Source organism: Armigeres subalbatus, chromosome 1 (assembly GCF_024139115.2).
Source record: "Armigeres subalbatus isolate Guangzhou_Male chromosome 1, GZ_Asu_2, whole genome shotgun sequence".
NCBI lineage: Eukaryota > Metazoa > Arthropoda > Insecta > Diptera > Culicidae > Armigeres > Armigeres subalbatus.
The window spans coordinates 86848971-86860526 of record NC_085139.1 but is presented as its reverse complement, the minus strand read 5'-3'; the positions used below and the strand labels follow the sequence as shown (position 1 = coordinate 86860526).

At 45.4% G+C, this 11556-nt stretch overlaps 1 protein-coding gene across 1 annotated transcript in view; it reads left to right on the top strand.

The window, feature by feature from the left end:
* Positions 1-11556, top strand: part of LOC134206327 (uncharacterized) — a 380581-nt gene that overhangs the window by 42663 nt on the left and 326362 nt on the right. The gene's annotated exons all lie outside the window — the stretch shown is intronic.

Sequence of the window (11556 nt, the reverse complement as noted above, 5' to 3'; positions counted from 1 at the left end):
ACACACAGCACCGAAAAAAAAACTCACATCCACACAAACCGGGGACGATGAATAAATTGAATAAAGCGTGGTCGTGGAAAGCTCTTATGAGGTTATGAGAATGGCATAACTCAATTTCGGGATGACGAATTAGGTTTTTGGTGGCGAATTTGATATGCAGTAGCTGCCGAATTCATGAAAAAATATGAAGAATTATAGAATGTTGTGTTTTTGTCATCACGCCAGAAAAAAAACAAGGTTTTGATCATTTATTCTAACTAAACTACTCAATAGCTAACTTTCATACAACACACCATTACCGGTGAAGCTTCAACAAGAAATCGTTATCGGGAAAAATCATCCTTTCAAACTGGTAATCGATAGTTGCACCCCAATCGCTCCCTCTCCTGTTTTCATCATCCACTACGGTATAGGACTATCAGCAGGGAGCAACTGAACCGTGTGTTCTAAATGGGTTCAATTTTCTCGCAGTGCAGCTCCCCAATGAGAAAATAAAACTTGAAAACAGTTGATCCAGGCTGTAGTGCGGTCAGGGTGAGGTTCGATGGAAAATTTATCGAGTTCATTCAACTGGAATCTATGATTACATAAGCGATGGTATTTTTTGATACGTATGGATGCTTGCGATAGTATTTTGTTGGATAAATAAATATTGAACGGGTCTGCAAAAAAGAACTTGAAATCTTCCAATGAAGCGGAAGTTTGGCTCAAACTAAGTTTATTTACGTTGCTTCCATTTACCTTTGAATTTTAGATGAAGTTTCCACCTTCTTTTGTAGGAAGACTCCTAAGATGTATTGAAATAAGACACACTTTTCAGCACTAAAAGTCATCCGTTTGGATTTGCTGTTGTTGCTTGCTTGCGAAACTTGTTTGAATAGTGTTGTATGTACAACCTTTACTGGGGTGGGATGCATTATTGGTCGGCTCGAATAGCTAACATCAAACAGCACAAAACAAGCTCAACAATTATATCCTGATGGTACAAACATTCATTGAGGGGGAAGGGTCCCGAAACCCACTAGGCCACTAGGCCGAAAGTTGTTTGGCCGAATGTACCATTTGGCCGAACAGACCATTAGACCGAAAGTCATTTGGCCGAATGGGTCATTAGGCCGAAAGGGTCATTTGGCCGAAAGGGTCATTTGGCCGAAAAGGTCGTTTGACCGAAAGGGTCATTTGGCCGAAAGGATTATTAGGCCGAATAAATCATTTAAAAAGGGAGAAATTAGAAGTAAGAATCGAGACGTCTCCATTCTCATTCCTCATTTCTCACTTCTCACTGTTAAAAGATGAGGAGCGCGAAGTGAGTAGCGAGACGTTTCACTAGACATTTCTCACTTCGCGCTTCTCACTTTTTACAGCGAGAAGTCATTTTTGAAATGACCAGTTCGGCCTAATAACCTATTCGGCCAAATGACCCTTTCGGCCAAATGGCCCTGTCGGCCTAATGACTATTTGGCCAAATAACCCTTTCGGCAAAAAACCCGTTTGGCCAAACAACCTTTTCGGCCAAACGACCCTTTCGCCCAAATTACCCTTTCGGCAAAATAATCCGTTCGGCCAAATGGCCCTTTCGGCCAAACGACCTTTTCGGCCAAATGATCCTTTCGGCAAAACGACCCTTTCGGCAAAACAATCCGTTCGGACAAATGGCCCTTTCGGCCAAACGACCCTTTCGGCCAAATGACCTGTTCGAGCGCGAGCTATGCCTGATTTCGAAGGACTTTCTTCGCTGCCTTAGCAGCCAACGAAATGATAATATGTTGAACTAATCGCAAAGAAGAACACCGAGATCGATCGTTTTCTATCGTTTGAAATTCTGGACTGAGGATATTAAAGCAATATACAATTTGTGCACATTTGCTTTGTGCGGGATTCTTATGAGTAGTCCACCGACAGTGGACAGTTGCTACAGTGCTTCTGTACTCTCTCATTGCTAACGAGTTCAGCGATGACTAATTTAGTTCGGGGGATTATGGTACAAAATGGAATCAAGTTACACAGCACAATACATTTTAATTATTGGTACTTGTGTCCGGCTCCGACATTCCGGCCACCTTGGAACACGTAGGGGTTCCAACAATTCAGCGTTGGACGAATTCAGATGTAGATCGTAGATAGTTGTGGTTGTGGTAGACATCGGTTCGGTGATCGCTCTGCCGTAGATCCTCGCAGTTAGTTGACCGGGAACAAAAAAGAAGACCAGGTAGATCGAACGACTTGGCTTGAAAATAATGGAACTGCAATTACATGTGCTAAGCGCAGGTGCGCTTCGAGCAAGTTCTCTCTTGCGGGTTGCTCTACCTGGAACGACGGTTTCAGATGCTTGGATCCGGTGATGGCAGTAGAGCGATCTTGGCTACGGCACGAATGATATTCTTCCCCGGGGCAGTGTGTAGAGTTACGACGTGGACGACCCCGTACTTGCCCGGGTGCAGCTTTATAATACGCCCGAGTGGCCAGCTAGCCGGAGGGATGTTGTCTTCCTTCACGACGACGATGCGGCCCACCTCAACGGTGACCGTGGGATTGCAGCCTTTCGTTGCCCGTGACTGCAGCTGTTGAAGGTACTCCGGGTACCAGCGGGCCCAGATGTTCTGGAGATGCTTCTGGACCACGCCGTAAGCTTCCAGACGGTTGTCAAAGCAAATCGGCATCGGGTACAGCTAGAAGGTTGGCCCCGACGAGAAAGTGTCCTGGAGTTAGAGCCTCCAGAGCGGACAGTTCACTCGGCATCGGAGTCAGCGGGAATTGAGGCACATTTCGACCTGTGCCAGAAGAGACAACATCTGTTCTTAGGCAATATTGGTGTTGCCTACTGTTTACAGAAGGTGCTTTTTCGTTGACTAGACTGCAGCCTCCCAAAGCCCGCCAAAGTGCGGTGCACGTGGCAGAATAATCTTCCACCGAATCTCGTTCTCCGCACACCAACTGAAAATCCGATCCCGATCGTTGTTGTCCACCTTCAGCATCCGGTAGATCCGGTTGAGTGCGTGTGACGCACCCTTGAACGTTGTCGCGTTGTTCGAGTGCAGCTCGGCAATTCTTCCTCTTCTAGCTACCACACGACGGAGGGCTGCTAACAAGCTCTGTACGGCTTCCGTGGCGAAGGAAACGAAGATTGCCACGTAAGACTTGGTTGGAGCACGATTGCGGACTGTTGCCTTCAGGAAGAATGGTCCACAGTAGTCGACGCCACAGACAGAGAAAGGGCGAGTTGGTGAGACTCGCGATGCTGGAAGATGCTGGAATATCTACTGTGCTCTGCTGAACTAGTGTGAGCTTGCTACGAAAGCAAGTGTGGCAATGGTGGAAAACGGATTTGGACAAATTTCTTCCGCCAAGAATCCAAAGTTTCTGGCGCAGTGTGGCTAGCAGGAGTTACGGCCCTGCGTGCAGTAGCTTCAAATGAAAGAAACTATCCAGCAGAGTCGACAGCGGATGTTTGGCAGAGAGTACTATAGGATGCTTGACGTAATCGGAGAGTGTGGCGTACCGCAAGCGGCCACCGACACGAAAAATGCGATCTTTGTCGATGTATGGCTTCAGACACTTCATGGAGGATGATTTGATAACTGGTTCACCGCTCGATAGGTGAGAGATCTCTGCAGGAAACGACTGCTGTTGAGCTAGCTGACATAGATGAAGTCCAGCACGTTGCAATTCTTCGGTGGAGACTGGAGAAACGGTATCGTCGCAAATACTGAGTTGGTGGTAGTTGTCTGCGTCGGTTCGGCGCAGTACTACGCGTGCTCGCAAGGATTGCAGGTATCGTAGAAAGAACGCAATAACGCGACGAAGCTTGGAGAAACTGGAGTAAACAGATTGTCGTTCTGAGTGACACTCAATGCAACGTGTGACACATTGCATTCTTCGGCGGTAGTCTCTGCTACTTCTTTTGTGGGAGTGAGATTTGGCCAGTGATCTGGATCTAGTGTCAACCAGATTGGGTTGTTCTACCAGTGCTTGCATTGTAGCATGTCGACAGGCTTGAGTACACGTGAAATTTTGTCAGCGGGATTGTCGAGACCGGATACGTGCTTCCAGTGACTGACATCGGTCGAGTGTTGGTTCTCTACGAAAGCCTTCCAACGGTTTGGAGGAGATCGTAGCCAATGGAGAACGGTAGTGGAGTCTGTCATAAAATAAACAGGTGGTGATATCTTCAAGGCAAAGGTCACCTTCTCGTATACCTGCGTTTATGGTTGTGCAGTAAAGAGTTCCAGCCGGGCAATGGAATGTCGACTAGATAACGGCGCGACCTTTGATTTGGCCATCAGTAGCGAAACAAATCGTGGGACACGAACTTCGCTCAGTAAATGTAGAGTGTTGTGAAACGCCTTCCACTTGTCCTGTAGCTTAGTTGGGAGTGCTGTATCCCACTCGCAGGCCTCTCCATTCTGCTTCAGTGCCCATAAACGCTACATGAACAGTTTGGCTACCACAATTGTAGGACCCACGAGACCAAGTGGGTCGAAGATTTGCGCGATGTATGACATCACCTTTCGCTTTGTCAGAACTATGGCCGGCGGGGGTAGCTGGACTTTGAACCGTAATGCGTCGGTTCTCGGCTCCCACACGAGCCCCAGAGTCGAAACAGCCTGTTCGTCCTGAAGTTCATGCAGCGGTTGAACGGCCAAATCTTCCGATGGAACACCATGTAGAACTTCCGGAACATTCGATGCCCATTTCTTGATTGGGAAGCCTGCAGTCTTCAGCATCGACGTTACTTGTTGCCTCACTTCAAATGCAGATTCTACGACATCAGCACCCGAAAGGAAATCGTCAACGTAGAAATCGTAAATGACTGGATCTACTGCAGCTAGAAACTGGTGCCCATTGTCGCGTGTAATCGTTGCAGAGTGCTCGTTGCAAGGTACGGAGCAGACGCGGTGCCGTAGGTCACCGTCTGCAGCTCGTAGGTGGAAATAGGATCATTGGAGTTTGTCCGGAAGCGAATCCGCAGGAATTTACGGTCTTCCGGAGGGTGGAGCAAGTGCCGATACATTTTCTCCACGGCGGCGACAACAGCGACGCAGTGAATGCGGAAACGCAGCACGATTGAGAGCAAATCCTCCTGAACGACTGGTCCAAGAGTTTAATGAATATCCGGAGGATGTCTTGCACGACGCAACGCATCGAAAATGACCCTGAACTTTGTAGACGTGCTTGGCTCTTTGGAGACGGCGTGGTGCGGTATGTAGCAGTGCGGTTGATCGTCGTCTACCGGATCGACAAGCTTCTTCATATGCCCTAACTGGAGGTATTCGTCCATAAAACGATGGTATGCGTCCTTGGTGGTAGGATCACGTTCGAGACGCCGCTCGACACTCAAAAGACGGCGATCTACGATATCCCTTGAGCTTCCTAGGACAAAATCGGATTGTCGGTTCGAGGAAGACTGACGATATACCTTCCAGAAGGATCACGGATAGTAGTAGCTACGTAGTGCTTCTCACAGCGATCTTCTTCAACGGACTGGTGCTGGTCCGTCGGAGATGTCCTAGATTTCCCAGAACTTTTTAAGCGTAGCTTCTAACGGATCATCTTTCGTAGAAAGGTTGCAGATCCGAGGAATACAATTGTGTTGACTGGATCCGGTGCCAGCGACAGCCCATCTGAATGGTGTTTCAGTCATCCATGGAAGTCCGTCCCCTAACGGATTCTTCCAACCACTATGAATCTCCCAGAAGGCTTCACTGCCGATAACGAGGTCTATCCTCCCTGGGATGTGGAATTGAGGGTCGGCGAGACCAACCCTGGGAATGTTCAACGACGAGATGTTGAGTGGTATGGTCGGCAACTGTGCGGAAGAATTTTTAAGAATGAGGAACTGTAGCTTCGTCGAAAACTCCTGTGTTCTCGATTGAATGATGACAGTAAAAGCACTTTTCACACTATGCGTGGAGAGGCCAATCCCTGCTATGGATATGTCTACTTTCGACCGGGGGTTGAACAACAGCTTTGCTAGTGGCTTTGAAATGTAGTTGGACATTGAAGCCGGGTCCAGTAAGGCCCTTGCCTGGTACTCGTGTCCTTGATCATCAACGACATTGAGGACAACCGTTTCCAACAAAACAGTATTGCATGCAGTTCGGACTGCCATGCTGATATTGGGAGGAGCGGAGCTCCGAGTGCCCACACCAGTGGACGGAGACAGTTGTTGAACGGGAATAGTAGATGATACGGTTGAACTCGATGACGACTTCGATAAAGCAGGATCGTGAAGCAGCGAATGGTGTCTTTCGTGGCACGTACGACATGAGAACTTCGACGTACACTTTTTCGACTGATGTCCGCTGCACAGACAGTTCCAACATAACCGCTTCAACGTGACGAATTCTCGGCGAAGGCGTACATCCTTCCCGAGGAAGATAGGGCAGTTGCGTAGGACGTGATTATTGGAACAGGAGAGTAGACACGGCGAGGAGGAATTGGAGGATGCAGCGGCGTTGGCTGCGAACCTGATTTTGGTGGATGCTGATGGTGCTCGTAGCCTACTGAATTCAGCACTCGTACGTGCTGTTAGAGGAATTCTACCAGCTCATCATACTTCACGTCATCCTGCGTCCCAGGCTCGCAAAGTGGGTTGTTGGTCTAGCTAGTACGACAAAATATTCACCAGCGGTGTGTCCCAGTGCTCCACAGGTTCGTTCAGCTTCTTCAAGGCCTTCACATGGCGCTGGAAATCGTCGATCAGGCTGTGAATGTGATTAGCAGACTCCTGCTTCACTGCTGGCAAATCGTAGAGTGCCCGGAAAAGTTGTCGCTTGAGGAATCGACAGTTGTCGTATCGCTTGAGAAGTGCGTCCCAAGTGCAAGCGTAATTGTCAGCTTCGATATCGACCGACTCATAGGGTTTCTTAGCGTTCCCCTCTAGAGACTGCAAAAGGTATTGAAGGTTTGGCAACTGTTGGAATGTCCGCATTAGAGTGAACCATGGACGAAAATGTATCACGGAACGACAACCAACGTGAGAAATCGCCATTGAAACTTGCCTGCCAATGTACAATGGCCACACAATTGACCAGCGCGCTTCTGGTCAGCACTTTGTACTTTTACCGGCACTTTATAGCACTTTCCGACCGCGGTTTGGCCTTCGATTCGGCTCCAAGGACCAAAAGTGTTCGCGCGCGAATTATGCCTGATTTCGAAGGACTTTCTTCGCTGCCTTAGCAGCCACCGAAAAGTACTAAGGGTCTGTCTCAATTGGAGAATCAAACTTAAAAGTGACAGTTCGAAAATTAAAAAATCACCCGGTCATAAGAATGGCTGATGCTACCCAGCAATTCCAATAAGACTTAGATATAAAATGATTCGATATGTGTCAAAAGTAATCTTGCTCTGCGAGCAGGGTTATTCGATAATCATTGAAATGTTACTTTTAAGTTTAATTTCAGTTTAATTCTCCAAATGAGACAGACCCTAAGTCCGGTGTAAAACACACGCGAAAGTACTGACCAGGGGCTTGGGTCGCCACAAGCCTTTTGTGTCCAGGAAAACGCACTGTTTCTTCAAGATTAGGCCTCAAGAAGCTCGTCCACCTTTTCACTAAGGTCCGACTGATGCACTTGATACAAAATATCACCAAAATTTCCACCGCCAACAGAGCAATTGCTACCGCAATAAATTAGCTTCCCAAATACACTTGACCGTGATAATATGTTGAACTAATCGCAAAGAAGAACACCGAGATCGACCGTTTTCTATCGTTTGTAATTCTGGACTGAGGGTATTAAAGCAATATACAATTTGTGCACATTTGCTTTGTGCGGGATTCTTATGAGTAGTCTACCGACAGTGGACAGTTGCTATAGTGCTTCTACACTCTCGCATTGCTGACGAGTTCAGCGGGATTTCGGGGGGATTATGGTACAAAATGGAATCAAGTTACACAGCATAATACATTTTAATAATTGGTACTTGTGTCCGGCTCCAACATGACCCTTTCGGCCTAATGACTCTTTCGACCAAACGACCCTTTCGGCCAAATGACTTTCAGCCAGACGGGTTTCGGCCTAATGGTTTTTTCGGCCTAGTGGCATTCGGCCGAATGGGTTTCGGCAAAACGACCCTTCCCCGATATGCGTTAAGGGTATTCGATAACAAACTTTTTCCTGGCGAAACGAAACGAGACGAAATTTAAAATGTCCATGTTGGCTCGAAACGAAATAAAAATTATTTCCGTGAGTTCGAAACGATACGAAATCAAGATCCCATCTGATTCGAAATTTGACGGAACGAAACGAAATTTTTTTTTTCCGCGGAATTTTCATTAAATTATTTTTTTATTATGAACACCATTTGAACTTAATATTAAAATCACAAAACTGTTCTCGTTTAGATACAGGGCAGGCTTGTAAATATTCGACAGCACTGGATGAAGGTGATGTTTTTTTATTTTCTTCCTTCCTTGAAATCGATCTCACATTCCCGAAGAGGGAGAGAAGTAAATAACAGAACTCACATCACCCAATGCACCACGAATATGAAATTCACCATAGTCGATACATTTTCAGGGTCATATTTGCGAAATAAATGCATGCAATCAAATATGATGGAAATAATGGGATCTATCCCCATTTATTTCTGTTTGGGCTTCTCTAGCTTTAGGCGATATTTTTTATGATAAGCGAGAAAGGCATCATCACCGCTAGGTGGATTAATCTGGGATTTTCTATACCTAACACATGTCACGCTGATCGGTAGTATTGGGCATCTCCAGCTAATTAACGTGTCCAAAAAATGTGGTAACAGGGTCATTAGGCCAAAAGGGTTATTTGATTCGTTTGATCGAAATGGTCATTTGGCCGAAAGAAACGTCTCACTTCTTACTCTTAATTTCTCACTTCTCGCTGTAAAAAGTGAGTAGTACAAAGATGTCTCACTGCTCACTTTGTTTTACTCACTTTTTACAGCGAGAAGTGAGAAATGAACAGTGAGAAGTGAGACGTCTCTCTTCTCATTCCTAATTTCAAACTTTTCAAATGACCTATTCGGCCAAATTACCCTTTCGGCCAAACGACCCTTTCGGCCAAATGACTCTTTCGGTCAAATGACCCTTTCGAACTAATCACCCCTTGGCCAAACAACCCATTCGGCCAAACGACCCTATCGGCCAAATGACCCTTTCGGCCAAATGACTCTTTCGGCAAAATGACCCTTTCGGCAAAATAACCCGTTCGGCCAAATGACCCTTTTGGCCGAACGACCCTTTCGGCCAATCAATCGTTTCGGTCAAACGGCCCTTTCGCCCAAATGACCCTTTCGAACTTTGGCCAAACAACCATTTCGGCCAAATGACCCTTTCGGCCAAATGACTCTTTTGGCCAAACGCCCCTTTGGCCAATCAACCCTTTCGGTCAAACAGCCCTTTCGGCCAAATGACCCTTTCGGCCAAATGACCATTTCGACCAAACTACCCTTTCGGCCAAATGACTTTCAGCCAGACGGGTTTCGGTCTAATGGATTGTTCGGCCTAGTAGTATTCGGCCGAATGGGTTTTGGTCAAACGACCCTTCCCCGAGTAAACCACGGTATGCGTCTCATGCTACAATCAGTTTATGTTTTTCAATCGACCACTAATTGTTTGTCGACGCGTACGGATCTTGATAGTCACAGGTCAACTGAGTTATGGTCGTTAGTGGATTTCATGACTTTTCAAATATCACTCAAAAATCTATGCCCGAGCAGGAGAAATTGGCTCAATAATACTTAATTCTGCTTAAGAGGTAAAATACCAAAGGAATAATACCAAAAACTAATATGTACAATACTTAAACGATAACAAACTCAGTTATTAAATTGAATTTCAATACCAAATGCATAATCAATTATTATTCGTTTGGTATGGAAATACCTAAGCATGGTGTGCCTCAAGTATTCTGCATCTAAGTTTTTGGTATTATTTTTTGGTATTTTACCTCTTATGCAAGGCTAAATCATACCACTTTCTGCTATCGAGGTCGTCGCTCCTGCTCGGGTGTTGTCGTCGGATTTTTCCGCTTTTCTTCTGCCTCCAATGCTAGCAAATAGTTACACATGGAAGTGTCATACTCAAAGGAGCCAAAGGAGGGTTAATAAGCATGGCGCAAATATCGTCGATAACAGACTCTGATGATAATTCAGATCGCAGAATTAATTGTCTATGGTGAGCCTTCCAGTTCATAATTCAATGAACAAGGAAGGAAACCATACACAGTAGCGGAATATTTAATGCTCATTACCTTCGGTTTTCGAATCTATTTTGTTTCGCATCAAACCGTCTCTATGATAACAAATTATTTCTACCTTCCTCGGATGATTTATTTCTATAGCACTTAGTTACCATTTTGCATTGTTAAAACTTGTTCTGTATAGGAAACAATCCAACGAACTGAATAATGGCAATTCTATGGAAAGCGAACAAGGATGCACCGGTTGCATATGAGTGCACTTTACATGTTGCCCATGAGAATCGATAAGTTCGTATGAAAGAAAAGATATAATGGAATTGGATGATAATTGGATAGAAACTGTGGAAAGGGTTTCGTTATTAGGCAAGCTTTTGGGCTGATCCACTAATGACGAAATGCAACAAGGGAGAAACGAGATCAGCCAGAGCACTGATATGCCTTTTTTCAAATCATTTGAATGTATCAGACGAAACGTGTTAGCGTTACGTCAGTTGTGAACAGACCCACTTTAGCAGTAGCGTATATATTCGTCCAATTCATCAATAGAGGGGAGCTGGGCCAATGACGACCGATATCTCAGAAAGTGTATTCTCTACAAAATCGAAATAATTGAACTAAAAATCAAGAACCAATGAAATCAAGCATACGATATGCTAACAGAAAATGTCTATACGTATCAAATGGTTTTATCGAAAAGAGTAAGACACGTTCTCTCGCATTTTAAAACCTTCATGCGAACAACATTACAGAGATATAGTGTATGAAACAAATGTAATATTTGTAATAGCTGTATTCCATGGACTGCTGGAAACCTTTCCGTATAAAATGTTCTTGCTCCGTATGTGCAATCTGACCCTATTACCCCATTCGAATTGTCTGTGCTAAACAACGCTGACGAACTTTGTAGGCAGAAACAAAGTTTATGTGGCAAGGGTCTAGTTTCCGAGTATTATTACAAAACTGGAAAAGGCTTTGGCAGGGATTTTTCCCAAAAGAGCTTATACGCTTAAATTTGGCACTACCATTCTAGTGGTAGGTTCGCATTATCGTTTGACTGAATTTAAGCAAATTTAATTAACCAACCCTACTGTCGATAGCAAAAATAAACCAACCATCGGCACAGTCGGTCACCCTATTTTATTGCAGACCTCAATTTTGCCTCGAACAATCTCAAGCATGTTGGCCCAACCAAACTTCTCCGACGATGGCAATCAGTTGCACCGTTCAGATTCCGGGAAAACCCCAGCGCGCCAGCCAGCCGCCGAGAAATTGCCCTTTGCGGAAGGAAACAAAAGCCCTCCTAAATGGGAAAAGTTCAAGAGAATCGAACTGTGCTCGAAGTTCATTATTCTGAAAATTTCCGATTACTGTAAAGCAG